Source organism: Pleurodeles waltl, chromosome 8 (genome assembly GCF_031143425.1).
Source record: "Pleurodeles waltl isolate 20211129_DDA chromosome 8, aPleWal1.hap1.20221129, whole genome shotgun sequence".
NCBI lineage: Eukaryota > Metazoa > Chordata > Amphibia > Caudata > Salamandridae > Pleurodeles > Pleurodeles waltl.
The window spans coordinates 998,231,146-998,250,754 of NC_090447.1; positions in this window are offsets into that span (position 1 = coordinate 998,231,146).

The following is a 19,609-nucleotide window of genomic DNA, read 5'->3' on the forward strand; positions in this document are numbered from 1 at the left end:
CACAAATGTATAGACTTAGCATTAGTATTGTACAGACGATTAATAGCTATGCACTGGAAAGCCCCTAATGCTCCAGGGATGTCACTCTGGCACACAGAACTATTGCGCTGGGCAAAAGCAGAGACATATACATTGCAGTCATTACAGGATAGAGGGATCAAGGTGAAGGGCCTTACAACCTGGAACTCCTTTGTCACAACACTTGAAAGCAAGGACGATGAGCGCCCCCCCTGACCACAAAAACATAAACACTCAAAAAGATCAACGAACAACAGGAGTAATAACAAGCAGTAAATAACTTATAAAAAGCACTAAGCATACCCCTAACACTTATCAGCTGGGAAAAAATAAAAAATAAAATAACTGAATAACACCGCCACAATAATGAAGCAGTTCTTTATGGCTCCCTACAGCTGGCCCCTTTCCACGTGTTCTATCACTATTACACTTAACTTTCCTCTTTAGTTCCTATTTTCTTTTTTTTTTCCTCTTTCTCAAACTATCTCCAAGCTTACTATCAGCAAATACCAAAATAGCCATGAATCGACTGTAACATTGACACTACACATAGGCGAACAATTCCAAATGTACTCATACTGCACATGGAGAATGTTTCTAATTTGTTATTTTATTTATCTCTGTTGTGTAATGTACAATAAATACAAATAAAAAGATGTTAAAAAAAAAATAACTGTTAATACTTATCATTAAGCATGAAGCAGAATTGCAATTTCGACATTTGCATGTAACATTTAAAACATTATTTTTCAGAAAATTATTATTGTTTTAATTAAAACTATTAATTAACATCATAAAGAAGCACATGGAATGTAATTAATTGATTATGCATGAAGCTTTAGGGCTATACCACATCACTTTAGTTCTCAATTCTACAGTGAATGCACATTAACAAATGGGTTTCTGTGCACCACTTTACAATGAATCTTAGTATTTTAAATAACAAAATGCAAAGATTGTCACGTATAAATGATTACTATGATGTCATGGGTAGCAATAACATTTTTGCTACATCAGTCCAGCCTCTGATGGCGAATCAAGCCATCATATCAGATTACAATCTCTCATTTTCAGTGAGACAGATCAAAATCTTTGATTGTCATATGCACAATATCATTTGTCAGCTCCTTACTATTGTCCAGAATGTAAGTGCAACATTGTTGAACCTGCAAAATCTTCCAAACTCTGCCCTCTTTCACAAGAAAGATGCCTAACGCAAGTCGATTTTGAAAAATCATTGATCTTACTGCAACCATTTCTGTGTCTACTAACAAAAAAACACTTGCTGTATCTATAGATAACATCTACAATTATTGACAACTTCCTTAATTTTGTGATCATTCAGGATCACTCCCACAGATGGAATTATGGCACCTAAAATATCTCCTACTATTTCTGAAGGACTGGCACCTCTTTTGACTCTGGATGTTTGACTTCTCATCCCAAATATGGATAGACTGTACCAAATGTCAATGTAGGTTCAAAGAACCCTCCCACTGTGTCAATGTTTTAGCTTTGGCAGTGCTGCCCAAATGTTTCATGATGGGGACAATTGAGAAAACCAAATCGTAGTTGGAGTAATAATACTGCAAATACTCGTCCTGATACAAAAGAGTCTGCAATAAACTACAGGAAATTCCATAAGTCAAGGGATACTATGCTAAGTGATTCTCTCACTAACTGATGAAGGCAATCAGGTGCAGACATAACAGTCTTTAACGTCCATAGTATTTACATATTCACACACCAGCTTTTAATATACATTTGTAGACATGTTAATTCTGGAACCATCTGCATGTAAATCTTTCTCATTGAACAAAGACTTTTTATTTGCTATAGGGCTTGTAGAACTTGGGGCACTTGTGGATTTAACCTTTTCTGAAATAATAGGTGTGGGCAAACTCAATCAAATGAGCAACAAAATAATCATTATGGCCATCACAACTAACACTCCTAAACATAAGTACTTAGCCTTACTACTCTTGTTTCTATTTGACTCCATGAGTTCTCTAATTTTAGACCAAAATTTAAAAATCCAAAAATGCAAAATGTAAAAATGCAAACCACAGCAACAAAAATGTCAATTGCCTCTTTCAGTCTTTTTTTTTTTAATTTGTGGGCAAAGCAAATAGCAAGAAAAAATAAAAACACTTTTTTCTTCAAAGTTCATGTGTAAATTTGAAAAACCTTCTTCACATTGCCCTTAATGAAAGTTTCAAATGTCTGTAATAAATGGCAGATCAAAATCACCAATAAACATATCCAGGGTATAATGTCATCAGTTAATCAGTGACACTGAAATTTCAAAGTTCAGTTCTGCCACGAGACCAAATTCATAGATGTTCAACTGGATACATATTGTTAAAACAAAAGGTTGTAAATTCCTTCTGCCAGTCATTTGCTGCAAAATATGTCAAATCAGGTGCTACATACTTTTGTCTTGGATCTCTCTTTCTCTTAGATCTCCGAGCTACTGGTTTGTCAGTATCATTGTCTCTCTGACCAGATTCTTCAGTTTCTTCTGAAATCATTGGGGGCATTTGCACTACTGGCACAGTTTGCTCTCTTGGCATTTGTCTCCAGGTACAATTATTTTTGCCACTGCTCAGAGAAGCTCAGGTACTGCCGAAGGACCTATCTTCAGCATCTGAGCTTCTCAAAGCCAACTGATTCTGTCTTGACCCTTCTGTACCAACCACTGCTGCTAACTCACTTAGATCCTCCTCAGACCGTAATTGTGCTGTATTGGTTACTTGCACATCCCCAACAGCTTGACTAACCCGATCCCTCCGTCTCACAGTGACCAATCCTTCAGGGACAGGGGCTGTATTATCAAGTGGACCTGGAACCTTGTATGGCTTGCGTGTCCCCAGTTTGGGAGACCAGCACACTTCATAGCCATTGTAGTCACAAGCACGACCTGGTGTGACCCCTTCCAACGCAGGACTTCTTCACATGCTTCCTGACCATTACCTAGTCAAATGGACAAAATTCATGGCAGAGTTCCTTCTGCGGCTGGACAGCAGTGTCTCCAATCTGATGAGACACAGAACGAACCGTACCAGCTATCCTTTGCAATGAACCAGTACCAAGGCAATCTCATAGCATGCCCCATGATAATTTCATGTGGGGACAGGCCAGTCTTTCTGTCTGAAATACTGTGCAAACACATCAAAACAAGAAGCAATGCATCAGACCACTTCAGAGAGGTGGAGGCATACACTTTCACTAGACTTCAAAGTTTCATTAACTTGCTCCACCAATCCAGAAGCTTCAGATCTGAAACTGCAATGTAGTCTTTGCTCAACTTGTAATGCCACACACAATAATTTCAGGACTTCAGTGTGTCCTTCGGTCTGACTCTAGAGAAGTCAGGAAGCCAAACCTGGGAATTAACATCTGTGATACAGGGCTTCTGCCATCAATCTGAATCTGAAATTAAACCAAGTTTGCCTGAATGTCTTTACCTTAGCATCATGACCAACATGAGCCAGTCCATGGTAATGCCTAGTCATAGGTGGTAGCAAAGTATTAGGCATCACAACTCTTCCATCACTTGAAACCCAAACATCTTTATCTCTTTGACACAACCTGCTCTAACCCAACCTTTCTGCTCTTCCTCTGACACTTCTTCTTGCAACCTCTTAAATTCCTCCCAGGTATCTATAGCAGTTAACAGAAGATTGTGACATGTCTTATCATTTGACTCATTGGGGTTTTCGCCATTAAAGGCAGTACAATTCAAGGCACAATATCTAGCCACCTCATCAGAGTAGTTGTTGCCAAGAGTTACATAATCATTGGCTTTGCTGTGTGCAGAGCACTTCATAATTGCAATTTTGGCAGGCAACTGTAATACATTAAAAAATAATATACTTTATCTCCATTACTGATAGGCAATGCAAAAGAGGTCATAAAACCCCTCTGGGACCACAAATGTCCGAAGTTGTGAACGACACCAAAGCAATACTGACTATCAGTGAAAATTGTCACCTTCAGCTGTTCAGAAACACAGCATACCCTTGTAAAAGCAACTGATTCAGCCACCTGGGCAGAAAAGACTCCTTGAAGCCAATAAGCTTCAACTCCACATAAGACTGTACTTAGTGCAGCTCTCAGGGTACCATCATTGTCTCTTAAACAAGAGCCATCAACAAACATCACATCACAGGGCCTGATTACGATCTTGGCGGAGGGGATTACTCCGTCCCAAATGTGACAGATATCCTGACCGCCGTATTACAAGTTCCATCGGAAATAATGGAACCAGTAAGACGGCGGACGGGATATCTGTCACATTTGGGACAGAGGAATCCCCTCCCCAAGGTCGTAATTGGGCCCATAATCATTTTTGAGTAGGGTAATATCTTGAGTATCTGGTTTGGCTTGGTGAATTGACACCTAGTCAGTCATGCTCAATTTCATCAGTACAATCATCATTTACATCTTTTTTATTTAACAGGAACTGGCAAAAGAGTCGTTGGATTTAAAGTACTACAATGCTTGAGACTGACATTCTGAGCAGCCAAACTTATCTGCTCGTAACAGTTAAGATGTACACTTGTTAAATGCTGAGTTTTGCCGGTTCACAACATTTCCGCTGAGTGAGGGACAAAAGTATTTAAAAGTTGACCCATAACAATGCTTTCACCCTGTTCTATGCCTTCGCTTGCTGCAGCAGATGCTTTAAGACAGCCAGGCAATGCTGAAGCCACAGGATCAAGAGTGGCAAAAAAAATGCCACAGACCTGAAGGCATTTCCATGCATTTGATTAAAAACTGAGGGAGGGTTTACCTCCCTTTCACAGCAAAACAAAGTAAGACATTTATTGTAATCATCTGTTCTCAGAGCTGGGGCACAGCAGAGATTTTCTCTCAGCTCTGTGAAGGCATGTTTTCAGTTGTCATCATATGGTACCAGATCAGACACATCTTTGTGTGTCAACCTCTGAAAAGGCTTGGCCAAAACGGAAAAGTTTGTAATATACTGGTGAAAGAAGCCAGCCATTCTCAATAACATCCTGACTTCTTTCTGAGTCTTTGGGGATTCATTTTCAGAATTGCTGAGATTCTGTCTTACAACATCTTCCTTACATCCTTATCAATGTGGTCACCTAACTACAAGACTTCTTTCTTACAATACTGCAATTTAGTCATGGAAACTTTGGCGGTCATTACAACATTGGCGGTAAAAGCCGCTTACCGCTGTGCAGAAGACCGCCAACACACCACCGCGGCTGCGGAATTCCGCCACAGCTATTATGACCCACATCTCGGAACCTGCCAAAATTCAGACACCCACACAAGTCCGCCACACCAAAGGTCAGTGATAAACTGGCGAAAACAAAACCTCCACCATCACGCCAACAGAAATACGCCCACACTATCACGACACACGAATCCACGCGGCAGTCTTTCAACCGCGGTATTCCATTGGCGGTACACACCGCCACACTCAAAATACACACACTCTTACAAAACACAGCCACATTGGACAATTAAAAAATACACACACCTAATACACATACACACACCACTCCCACACACACAATACAATATAAAACACCCACCCACATCACCCACAAACCCCTACGACAAAAATTGAGAACGAATCACAGAGAGAGACACCACCAGCAAGTACAACAGCATCCACAGGCACATAACACCATCACCCACACAACTTCCACGTACCTCACACAACACACCACTACATATCACCACACTTATCACCACACACACCACCCCACACATCACCTACACCACCCCATGGCACGGCAAAGACACCCCTGGTTCTCGGAGGAGGAGCTCAGGGTCATAGTGGAGGAAATCGTCCGGGTCGAGCCACAGCTATTTGGATCACAGGTGCAGCACACCTCAATTGCAAGGAAGATGGAGCTATAGCGAAGAATAGTGGACAGGGTCAACGCAGTGGGACAACACCCAAGAAATCGGGAGGACATCAGGAAAAGGTGGAACGACCTACGGGGGAAGGTGCGTTCCGTGGTCTCAAGACACCACCTGGCGGTTCAGCGGACTGGCGGCGGACCCCCACCTCCTCACCCACAACTAACAACATGGGAGGAGCAGGTCTTGGCGATTCTGCATCCTGAGGGCCTCGCAGGAGTAGCTGGAGGAATGGACTCTGGTAAGTCAAATCTTAACTATTACATCCCCCACCCTACCTGCATGCTATCACATACCCCCACCCTCACCCTCACCCCTATCACTCCAACACCTCACAAATGTACCAATATCACAAACCACACATCCCAACACCAAGCCCTGCATGCAACAACAAAGCATGGACACCCATCACCAAAGAATGCACACTGCACATAGCAATACACCCCCCTAAACCATCATCACACAAGCTCCCACACAGGAATGCCAGCACTGGGGTACACGGTCACCCACCCATTGCACACCATGCCACACACAGATGCAATAATCATGCCTTTAAACCCCTGCAGGACCCATACTTAACGTCACCAGACAGGAGGGTCCAGACATGTCCACTCCACCCACAGAAGAGTCCCACAGTGATGACAGCACCTCTGTCCAACTGGATCTAGATGACCAGCCCGGACCATCTGGGGCCTCAGGACAGTCGGTTCCCCTCACACAGGCACAGGCCACCACAGACCTTCCCCCCTCTGGAAACACCAGCACAGCACCCACCCAGCGGGCCCATACCTCCGTCCCCAGGACACGTCAATCAGCTGTGTGTCCACGACTACAGGGAACCCAGGATAACCCACCACCCCAACAACAACAGGGACCTGGGGGCAGTGGCAGTGGGCACACGGTCCAGGGGACGGAGGCCCAGGAACACAGGGGAACTGGGAGGGCTGCCGTGCGACAGGGGGCGGGCAGGCCAAGGGAACCCACTCTCCACAAGGCCCTGTCCTCCATCATGGGAGCATACCACCACTCCCAGGAGATGATGGCAACGGTACTGGCCAAGTTTCAGGAGACCCAGCGCATGCAGGGGGAACAGTATATGGGCTTCAGGGAGGAACTCAGAACCATCAGCTCCACCCTGGGCACCATCGTAGGGGTGCTGAAGGAACTACTTAACACCAGGAGGGGCACTGTGGCACTCCAAGTGGCACCTGACACTAGCATGGATGATGAACTGCCCACCACCTCCGCCGGCGCTAGTGGACAGGACGTCCCGCCACAGGAACACCACCCCAGCACCCCACCCCCTGCAGAGAGAGAACCACCCTGCAAACGGTCCCTGAGATCCAGGACAAAGACAGAGCACGATGCCAAGACCCCCGCCAAGAAATGAGACCACCCTGATTGTCATCCCACTGTCCTACTTTGTCACCCTGTCCATAATTAAACTGCCCCAGCTCCACTTCCTATGCCCATATGGCCAATGCACCTGTGAGACTAATAGACTGAACTCTGCCATGGACACTCCTCCGCCATCACCCCTCACCATTTAACTTCCCCCTCCAATATTCTGCATTTAAATAAACACACCTAAAGCACAAAATGATCTGGAGTCTGTCTGTGATTTCGAAATAGTGTATTTGCAATTACAGAGACCAAATATTCTTGAAATAGTAATGTCAACATACCTATGTCACACGGCTCTAGTCCATGAGGAATCTAAGCAGATGACACAGGTTGGGACCCACATCTGTGACACCGTAAGGGAAAGTGACAACTCAGTGACCATACACTGGGTGAAAACGACAGACAGTAGAGAGGTAGTAGTTGAAAAGTACATGTAGTAGGCAGGAATGTATTCTCACTTGTATTTCACTGGAAATATTGCTGGATCACTGAGTCCCTGTTCTGCATGTCTTCTTCCTCTGCTTCATCCTCATCACTGTCCACAGGCTCCTCAGCTGCCACAACACCGCCATCTGGACCATCCTCCTGCAGAAAAGGCACCTGTCGTTGCAAAGCCAAGTTGTGAAGCATACAGCAGGCCACGATGATCTGGCACACCTTCTTTGGTGAGTAGAATAGGTATCCACCTGTCATGTGGAGGCACCTGAACCTGGCCTTCAGGAGGCTGAAGGTCCGCTCGATCACCCTCCTAGTTCGCCCATGGGCCTCATTGTAGCGTTCCTCTGCCCTGGTCCTGGGATTCCTCACTGGGGTCAGTAGCCATGACAGGTTGGGGTACCCAGAGTCACCTGCAAATGGCGAGGGACAACTGTTAGACACACACTAACCTGTAGGGATAACCCCAGACAACCATTCCCACTGTCTTGCTTCCAGGGGCTCACCTAATAGCCACTCACGGTGCCTCTGGAGTTGCCCCATCACATAAGGGATGCTGCTATTCCGCAGGATGTAGGCGTCATGCACTGAACCAGGGAACATGGCATTCACATGGGAGATGTACTGGTCTGCCAAACATACCATCTGTACATTCATCGAATGATAACTCTTCCGGTTTCTGTACACCTGTTCACTCCTGTAGGGGGGGGACTAAAGCCACATGGGTCCCATCAATGGCACCTATGATGTTGGGGACATGTACAAGGGCATAAAAGTCACCTTTCACTGTAGGCAAATCCTCCACCTGAGGAAAAACGATATAGCTCCGAATGTGTTTCAGCAGGGCAGACAACACTCTGGACAATACGTTCGAAAACCCCACTTGCAAGGAAATGGAGCACTGATAGCACCTGCACTTGAGGGGGGATTCCTGTGGGATGGCGGATTGCTGACATCAGGTCTGGCTCCAACTGGGTACATAGTTCCTGGATTGTGGCACGGTCAAACCTGTAGGTGATTATCAAATGTCTTTCCTCCATTGTCGACAGGTCCACCAGCGGTCTGTACACCGGAGGATGCCGCCATCTCCTCACATGTCCCAGCGGACGGTGTCTATGAAGGACAACAGCAAGCACAGAGTCAAACAACTCAGAGGTACGTACCCACAGTTTACACAGAACACCAATGATACACAAAAGGTGGCCTGTATTTGTGTTGAGACTAGGCCTAGGTATGTGTGACGCAGTTGGAAATTAGGCCATGTGGGCCCCTGGAATGGCGGCTGCCTGACCTCTAAAGTGGGACAATGGGATGTGATGTAACTGCGCTGGCGTTGTACACCGTCGCGGTAGGTGGTCGGAGACCACGGCGCAATGCTTCATTGGTTAACATTGGACCCTATGGGTCCCAGGAGCCAATGACAATGTACGCCGGCAGTGAGGGTACACACCACCGCGGACGTGACCGCCATTTTCTATCTGTTCAATCACTCGATAACTGATCTTCGACAGGAGAGGACCTACACTGCAAGTGCTGCTGTGACCTCAGTCTGGAAGAGACAATGGCTCGTGCGTCTGGGGAAACGGTCCATGCCTTCACAACGGAGGAGTTGTAGAAGCTCATTGATGGGGTCCTCCCCCAGTACACGCTACTCTACGGTGCTCCAGACAAACAGGTAAGTACATAGGGAGCATGTTGTATGGCCTATGCCTGTGTGGAGAGGGCTGGATGTAAGAAGGAAGGGGGCAGAGTTCTGCGTGCATGAAAGACGGCGGGTACATGTGCCACTTGGCAAGGGTAGGGATGGGGGCCACTCACTTTGACGGCGCAATTGGTAATGACTTCTCTTCTTCCCCTGTACATTTCATGTAGGTCAGCACCCACCAGAAGAAAGATATTTGGCGTGCTATTGCCAAGGACGCCCGGACCCTGGGGGTCTACCACAGACAGAGCATCCACTGCCGGAAAAGATGGGAGGACATTCGCCGCTGGAGCCAGAAGACGGCGGAGGTTCAGCTGGGGATGGCCTCCCAACGTGGGAGGGGTGCCCGTCGAACCATGACCCCCTTGATGTTCAGGATCCTGGCGGTGGCGTACCCGGAGTTGGATGGGCGCTTGAGGGCATCACAGCAGACACAAGGGGGTGAGTACACTCTCATTCAGCTGACTTTGCGTGCAGTGGAGTTGTCTGGGTGGGGGAGGAGGGCTGTGGGTTTCCCTAGGCCAGGGCGAGTTCCATAGGCTAGGCCCCTCCGTAAGGCATGGCCCTGTGGCCCCCCACCTCTGTAGAGTGCCAAGTACACCTAGTCATGCCCCGGTGTCATCTATGTGTCCAGATGTCGTCCATAGCCTTGTAGGCCAATTCCCAGGAATTGCACTGTAGAGCCTATGAGCGCGGCGTAGTGCAGGGGGCTTCTGTGTCTGTCTTGTCCGCCATTCATAGTAGTAATCCATGCACTCAACATGTCTTTATTTTGTTCCCCCCCCCCTTTTTGTGGTCTCCCTGTTCTTGTGTGCATTAGCATCATCAGGCGGAGGAGCAGTGGCACCGGAGCACAAGGGAGCTGCATCCCACATGGCCATGGAGGGCCACACTACGGACTCTGAATTCACCAGTGGGACGGAGGGCGAGGGGAGCTACACGGCGGGGACAGGAGCTGAGACCAGCGACACGGACTCGTCCTCTGATGGGAGCTCCCTTGTGGTGGCGGCAACATCTGTGCCCCCGCATCTACAGATACAGCCCCCACCCCCCCACCAGCACCGCCCTCCCAGCAGCCCCTCAGCCTCACCCCATGCCCGCTCACCCAGGAGGGTGGGCATCACCTTCGCCCCAGGCACCTCAGGCCCTGCCCCAGTCACCCCTGCTGCCCTCAGTGAGGAGGCCATTGACCTCCTCAGGTCCCTCACTGTTGGGCAGTCTACCGTTTTGAATGCCATCCAGGGTGTAGAAAGACAGTTACAACAAATTAATGCATTCCTGGAGGGCATTCATTCTGGTCAGGCGGCCCTTCACCGAGCCTTTCAAACTCTGGCCTCAGCACTGATGACAGCCATTGTCCCTGTGTCTAGCCTCCCTCCTCCAACTTCCTCCACCCAGACCCAATCCCCTGTACCTCTGCCTATCCCAAGCACACCATCAGACCAGCCTGCACACACCTCACCACACAAGGGAAGCTCAGGCAAACATAAGCACCACACATCCCACAGGCACTCATGCAAGCATCAGACACATGCAGACACACCAACATCCACTGCCTCCACTGTGTCCCCCTCGTCATCGTCTCCCTCCTCCCTCCCAGTCTCGTCTACACACACACCTGCATGCACTACCTCTACAGCCACTACGTCCCTCACCAGCACACCCACCAGCACACCCCGCTCATGTGCAGTCACCACGGCCACTACCATTCACACGTCCCCTGTGTCCTCTCCCAGTGTGTCTGTGACACCCCCTCCCAAGATACACAAATGCAGGCACACACCCACCCAACAGCCATCCACCTCACGACAGCCTCCAGAGCATGCACCTGCACCCAAAGTCACCAAACGTACACCTCCTACTACCACCACCTCTTCCTCCACTCCCAAACCCCCTCCAGCTACCCGTCCCAGTGTGTCCAAAAAACTTTTCCTCTCCAGCCTTGACCTTTTTCCCACAGCTCCCCCACCCCGTCCATCTCATAGGTCCCGAACTAGCACCTCAGCCACAACATCTCCGGGACCAGTGGTGCCTGTAGTCACAGGTATGTGGAGTGCACCGGCCACCAGGACAGCCAGTGTGGCACGGAGCCACAGCACAGCCAGTCCCCCCCCCCTGTGAAGCATCAGAAGTTGGCCAGTGCCCAGCGGGAGAGGGGGAAGACTCCAGCCACCAAAGCCGCTCCCAGGGGTCCCGGTGGGAGTGTGGACTCAGCTGAGACACCTCTCAAGGTGGGGAAGGGCCACAAGAAACCCGGCAAGTCTGGGAAGAGCAGCACGGCGGAGAAGACCGCCATCATCCCCGCTGCCCAGTAGGCCACCGCCAGCCCCATCCCAGCTGCCCAGGAGGCCACCACAGCCCCATCCCAGCTGCCCAGGAGGGCCCCGCCAGCCCCAGCCCAGCTGCCCAGGAGGGCCCCGCCAGCCCCATCCCAGCTGCCCAGGAGGGCCCCACCAGCCCCATCCCAGCTGCCCAGGAGGGCCCTGCCAGCCCCAGCCCAGCTGCCCAGGAGGCCACCGCCAGCACTAGCCCCGCTGGGCCATGAAGGACCGCCAGCACAAGCCCCGCTGGGCCATGAAGGACCGCCAGCACAAGCTTCGCAGAACAGGGCACCGCCAACTCAAGCCCCGCTGAACAGGGCACCACCAACTCAAACACCGCTGAACAGGGCACCGCCAAATCAAGCACCGCTGAACAGGGCACCGCCAAATCAAGCACCGCTGAACAGGGCACCGCCAAATCAAGCACCACTGAACAGGGCACTGCTGAATCAGGCACCGCTGAACAGGGCACCGCCAACTCAAGCACCGCTGAACAGGGCACCGCCAACTCAAGCACCTCTGAACAGGGCACCGCCAACTCAAGCACCGCTGAACAGGGCACCGCCAACTCAAGCACCGCTTAACAGGGCACCGCCTAATCAAGCACAGCTGAACAGGGCACCGCCAACTCAAGCACCGCTAGCCCATGAGCGGCAGGGGCACTGACGCAACTGGGACCGTCATGGGGTGAGTGATGCACTCTGGGCACCAGTCCCCCTCCAGAACCAGTGGAGAGATCCATCCACTACCTCTGTCCTTCACAGGATGAAGCACTCTGGGCACCAATCCCCCTCCAGAACCAGTGGAGACATCCATCCACTACCTCTGTCCTTCACAGGATGAAGCACTCTGGGCACCAGTCCCCCTCCAGAACCAGTGGAGACTGTTATCAACTTGAGAGACTGTGGCTTTGCACTCCCCAGGATTGAACAGTGGGCAAACCACCCACTGTAGAGACTTGAGAGACTGTGGCTTTGCACTCCCCAGGATTGAACAGTGGGCAAACCACCCACTGGAGATACTTGAGAGACTGTGGCTTTGCACTCCCCAGGATTGAACAGTGGGCGACCCACCCACTATAGAGACTTGAGAGACTGTGGCTTTGCGCTCCCCAGGATTGAACAGTGGGCAAACCACCCACTGGAGAGACGTGAGAGACTGTGGCTTTGCACTCCCCAAGATTGAACAGTGAGCATTGAGCCCCCTTGTGGATCTGGCGTCGTGCACTCATCCGGCTGAGGTGCCCCCCCTTCCCTTCCCCTTGAGGTGCCTGTTGTATTTCTATCTGATGCCCCTGCAGTGTTCTCTCTGTTTTGATCTGGTATCGAGTGTGGGCCTTGCCCATGCATTTTGGGCCCAGTGGTCCACGGACTATAAATGGTGCAATACCTGGACTTGTATTATTGGTGTATATATTTGTTTATAGTGTATATATATTTTATAGTACTGTATTTTAATAGATTACAATGGTTACAATCATTTCCTTTGGTCTTTGCATTCTTCCGGGGGGTTTGGGGCTGTGACTATTATGTAGAGATATGTATTAGTGTGTGTGTTGTAGTGGGTGAGGGTGGGGGTGGGGGGTGTTGCGTGTGTGTGTCCCTGTGTTTTGCCTCCCCCTCCCCTTTGTCGTAGGTGCAGTACTCACCGTGGTCTTCGCCGCTGGCGTTCGTGCTCCTGGTAGAGGAGCAGGAAGACTATCGTAGGTAGAATTTGGAGTTCCGGGTCCATGGTGTCCTCGTCCCTCGTGGAGTGTGTAGAGGTGAGCGTTTTCCCTTTGAAATTCATGTTTCCACCGTGTTTTTATCTGCGGTGAATCCGCCCCGGAAAAGGTGGCATATTGGCCTGTCATAATAGTGTGGGCGGTACATTGTCTCCCGCCTGTCTGTTGGCGGTGACCGCCGCGCTGTTTGTTTGTACCGCTGTGGCGGTCGGAGTGTTAAAGTGGCTGTCTTTGTTGGCGGTTTCCGCCACGGTCGTAATTGCGAATTTTTTACCGCTGGCCTGTTGGCAGTCTTACCGCCGCTTTAACACCGTCCGGCAGGGTTGTAATGAGGGTCTTTATGTCCATTCTCACCTAAGTGGTTCAACAGGGCAATTATATCTCTCCTGCATGTTGCTTGAGTATTTACTACACTAGTAGGTCATCAATGTACTGACGCAAGAATGAATCATAGGGCATTCTAAGTGACTCCAGATTATTTTCCAAGACCTGGTTGAAGATGGAAGGACTCTCAGTATACCCTTGTGGGATTCAGTACCATGCCAAAACATGACTGCCAAACCAAAATGCAAAGAGAAACTGGTTCTCCACATGCAGCGGTATGGAAAATAATGTTTGGCACAAATCACTCATGGTGAACCAGTCTGCTTTATATAGAATTTGGAATAAAATCATGCCAGAATCGGTACCATGGGACAACAAGGAACGACTATCTTATTCACTCTTCTCAGGTAGGTCTTGGGCAATGCAGTATTTTCAACTGGGCTTCCGCAGTCCTATAATGGGAGAATTACATGGACTTCCCATTAGCTATTAAGATTCCCTGTTCTATTAGTGGATCGATCATGGGTGTAAGTCATGTAGTTGTTTCAAGTGTCATGTTGTATGGAGGAATTCTTGGGTACACAGCATTCGGATCACAGTTATCTTGATTGGCTCAACTCCTTTAATGAGTCCTATCTCTTTTCCTGAAAACTCCCAAACTTCAGCGGACACAGTATCTGCCATGTTATCTCACGCCGTCATGAATTAAGTAAATAAAGACTAGGAGCTCAATAGGGTTTGTAGAGTTGTGCCACCAACTCTCCTCAGGAAAAGAAAAAAATACAGTTGTCGGGATTGCCAGGGACCCGCTTCATGGGATTACTCATCTTTAACCAAGCTTGACGATAATCTGCTCTTGGAGGTGATTTGGCAGCTTGCCATGGACTCCAGCTTGAGGGGAAGCAGCCTGTACTCTTTAGTCATCTTTTACGTCTAGAGGTTGAGCTGTCGCAGGACCATGACCGCTGGGGACTACGTATCCCACAAACCCCTGCTGGACTAACACCTGACCCCATTAGCGCTATATAAAAGAGGCTGAGCCCCGCTGCGCTGGGGAACGCGCAAACTTTTCAACTCTTCAGCTTGACAATAATCTGCTGCTTTAGGTGATTCTGCAGCCTGCCCAGGACTCCAGCTTGGGGGGGATGGAGCCTCTACAGTCTTTGGTTATCTTTTATGCCTAAGGGGTGGGCTATCGCAGGACCACGACCACTGGGAACTATGTGTCCCACAACCCCCTGTTGGACCAACACCTGACTCCATTAGCGCTATATAAATGAGTCAGAGCCCTGCTTTGTGGGACGCGACCGGGCTGCACCCAGGCGAATGGTAGGTCCATCCTGAGGCGTCAGACACCCGAGGAGACTGGGCCCACTCTCTTGACTTTTTATCAAGGAGTGTTTTTGCGGTTTTGTGATTGGAACTACTGTAATACCCTTACAGCAAACTCTTTTTCTTACAGGTTGTGGGGGTGTTCTGGACTGTCTTTTGTTTTGTTCTAATAGTATTGGTGTGGTTAATCTGCTTTTGGTACATTTGGTACACATGAAGAATTTACCTTTGAACAGATTTCTTTTTGATGTTGTGTTCCTTGGTTGCTTTGGGGGTGGATACTATTTAGTGATTTTTGCTCTCACATGTCCAAATGGGGAAGCGGAAGGCTCCTGAGACTAATCATGCTATGTCCTTGCATTCAAAGAGTTCTCTCAAGATGGCTAACTTTACTCTTGAGGAGATCCACCTCCTGATAGAGGAGGTTGAGTCCTTAATAAGCACAGATACATCTACTCAAGTAGAGCTGTGTAGTGTACTTATCTGTAATGAGCCTGATATGGTTGCCCTTAATTTGAGTGCTATACCCAAGAGGAAACGAAACCAAGCTTCTCGCTTGAGAGCTAAAGCAACTGTTAATAGTAAATCCAGAACCAAGGTTCCTTCAATTTCATGTTTTTTTAAAGATCTCCAAGAAAGGGTGATAATGGAAAGCATTATTTAGTTTCTAATACATCTGAGGTAGATTTACCCTGTGAACCTTCCACCCAAGAATTGTCTGCTCTCTCATATACCATTCCTTGTAGCAGTCGTTTTGATCCCCTGTTGGTGCAAGCCCTGATAACCCCCTCACCGTGCATTACGGAAGATTATGTACCTGCAACTAGCATTGGGACTAGTTCCATGATTGATTTAAGTCCTCTTTTTCAACATGTTAAATCATTATGAGAGGAGGTGAGGGATTGTGACAAGTAAGTAAAATAAATCAGGATAGTTTGTTAGGGTCTTGTAACAATTTCTTTATTTGTTTTATGTTTCTTAGGATATTCCTTATTCTTTTTCAATCCTTCAAGGTCTTTTTCTGTACTTCGTCTTCCAGATAGAGATGATTCTGGGCTCCCGAATGACGTCCAGTTCAAAAGAGGGAGAGAGAAAAAGAAAATAAAATGAGGGCTTTAGTAGGTAGGTATGGGGGTATTCCTATTTCTTTCTCTATTCTGATCCTGTCCCTTTAAGGAAGTCTTTCTCTTTCTTTCTTTACTCCTTTTCCTTTCTTTCAAGTGTACATAGATTAGTTCCTCTCTTTTTTTTCTTTTTCTTTTTTCTAATATTATGGTGCAGCAAGTATTAATTATTTCCTTTTCTTTTTCCGTCTTTCTTTCACCCCGTGCTCATGTGTTTATGTTGGTGCTCCGTTCACTGTTCTTTTCAAGGAGTGATTTTGTGGCCATAACATCTCTGCCCCTTCCCCTCCAGGGGTCTCATACCCCGTCGATACCCAAATCTCCTTCCCCTGCCCGCCCCCGTACCTGGTTTAACCACGCTTCTCCTGGAGCGTGGCTGGCCTTCTCTGCTGTATCTCTCCCTCTCGGATTCCTTTCGCCGACCATGTCCTCCGTCTCCATCTTTGCTCGAACGTGCATCTTTTACCTCGCTCTTCCCTTTTCTTTTTTACTTCCTGCTTTCAGCATCTCTGCTCCCCTCACGTCACTCCAGTCATGCTGTGCTGGCTGGAAATAGGATCCCGCCGTATGAGAAGTGCTTTGTAGCTCTGTCACAGGGATCTTAAGGCCATGGTGAACCAACGTATCCATATTTTAAAAAGGCCCAACAGGCATAGAGATAAGGTTGAGGAAAATGACCCTGCCACGATTAACAACCAGCATTCAAGCAATGAGAGTGGACTGCGTATGTTACACAGTCCAAACTCACTGAAAGCTCCTTTATCATGAACGCAGTGGGCCCTGGAAGGGCAGGGAAAACTTCAGGTATGTTTAAATCAGCTCCATCTACACCATCCCGGAGCCATGTTCAGGATTCTGGTGAGCCATCTGCCCCCATGGGCCCTCTCCTCCCTCCTACGAACTTGAATCCTATACATTTGAATTGGGACAGAACACAGAAGGAAGATGATCAGTGCTCGGGCTGTTTGGTCTTTTTAACACAGGTTCCAAAAAGTAGACAATTGAGAATTCACGAAGGAGAGCAGGCCTTAATTAATAAATCTATACATTGGATCAGAAAGGTGTGAGGCTGTCGTTCTGTAATAAGAGACGCTATTCTGGGTGCAGTGAGACAATCCCTCGCAGGTGATAAGTTTGACGACATAGAGCTTATCTTAACTTGTAGTGACCTAATTGATAACCTGATGATATTTGATTTACGTGCCTGTTCCCTGTTTAAAACAGATATTCTCCTTAAATATTCTTTGTCTGTGAATTCGACTCATTCTGATCGGAGCAGTCTCCCTACTTCTTCTCAAGTTGATTCTCCGATCAGGATGGTGGATTCACAATCATTGCCCAGTAGTCTGTGCACAGGAAGTGTTTCTCTTTTGACCAGCCAAGCTCCATGCGGGCTGACACCATTCTCAAGCATTTCCTCAACTGCAGCAAAGGACATTAATTTGGTCAACTCATATCTAACAAAAGATCGGCTTCCCCACAAAGGTTATTCGTCACCTACTAGCACAGGAAGTGTTTATTTTTTGACCAGCAAAGCTCTATGCTGACTGACACCGTTCTCGTGCATTTCCTCAACAGTAGCAAATGACATTCATTTGATCAACTCACATCCAATAAAAGATCGGTTTCACCACAAAGGTTACTCATCACCTACTAATAGAGCCTGGCAAGGCTCACATATTATGAAGAGTACCATTTATCCTCTGTCTTCAAGGCCAGTCCAGAATGGACAGGGGATTTCTATTTTATCTTGGTACATTGCAGGTTTAAAAACTAAAATCATTCTTCCGGATTGGAACTCCTTTGTTGAGCTGTATGATTTCTGCCTCTTCCAGGAAACGCAGAGCATGGAGCCTCTTTTTGAATAGGACTATATAATTTTCTTTATTCCTGCTACTCGTGGTCTTGTTGGCTGGCCTGCAGGGGGCTTAATCATTTGGATCAGACAGGGTCTTGATTGCAACATCCGGAGGTTATCAGTCGATTCTCAAGATATTTTAGCTATTAGAGCAACAACACCTAAAAGGGGATCCTTTGATATAACCATTTTTACCGTTTATGCCAGAGGTGTCTGGGGAAGACTAAAATCTCAAACCATTTTGATCATAGAAGAATATATAATGGCCCATTTATTCAAACTCAGGCTTGATATTGGGGGGCAATTTCTAACCCTTTCGCTGCTAAGCCTTTTACCCCTCCTGTGCTAAGCCTTTTTTTAACTCTTTGGGGTAGTTTGCACTTAGGCCTGATAACTTTTTGTCCATATAAGCTATCCATGCCAAAATGCATCCTTTTTTCCAAAATCCTGGGGATTCTAAAGGTACCCAGGGTTTGTGGATTCCCCTGGAGGAGACAGAGAAATTAGCCAAAATAGAGATACATTTTGTTTTTTGGGGGAAAAATGAGGAAAAGGTGCTGCAGAAGAAAGCATCTGTTTTTGTCCCTGCAAATGGCATCAACAAAGGGTGGACGGTGCTAAAATCACTCTCTTCCCAGCTTTCAGGAACAGGCAGACTAGAATCAGAAAAACACATTTTTCATCACAGTTTTGGCATTTTACTGAGACATACCCCATTTTTCCTATTTTTTTGTGCTATCATCTTCCTTCCAGTATGTGACATAAATGGGTGTTAAATCAATGGTGGATCCCAGAAAGCCATACATTTTCGAAAAGCAGACACAATTCTGAGTTCAGCAAGGGGTCATTTTTGTAGATCCTTCAAGATTTTGCTATAGAAATAACAGTTGAAATAAAAAAATATTGAAAGTGAGTGAAAAAAACAGCCCTTTCCTTCGAAGTTTTCATCTGTAACTTTTTTCCAGCTATGGCAGATTTTCAAAAGCAATATACCATTAAGTCCACTGGGCCCTTCTGGTTGTGTGGGATATATAGGGCTTGTAGGTTCACCAAGAGCCAATAAATGAGCTGCGCCCTGCAATGGATTTTTATTGTGTACTGGGTATACAGCAATTCATTGTGGGTACCCATACTAGCATGTGACTTAAATGGCACTTCTGTGTTCCCCTACATCTGTTGCTAAAAATTGTACCTTACTTGTGTGGGTAGGCCTTGTGCCCACAACAGAAAACAGCCCAAAACACAATGTGGAAACATCACATTTTTTCACTGAAAACTGATCCTTTTTTTGCAATGTGCTTAGATGTGGATTTTGGGCTGTAGCTTAGACGGCACCTAGGGAAACCTAGCAAACCTATACATTTTGGAAAACACCTACAGGAATCAAGGGTGGGTTGAATTGTGTGGCTTCTACCAGGGTGTTCTACCCAGAATCCCTTGCAAACCTCAAACTTTACCTAAACA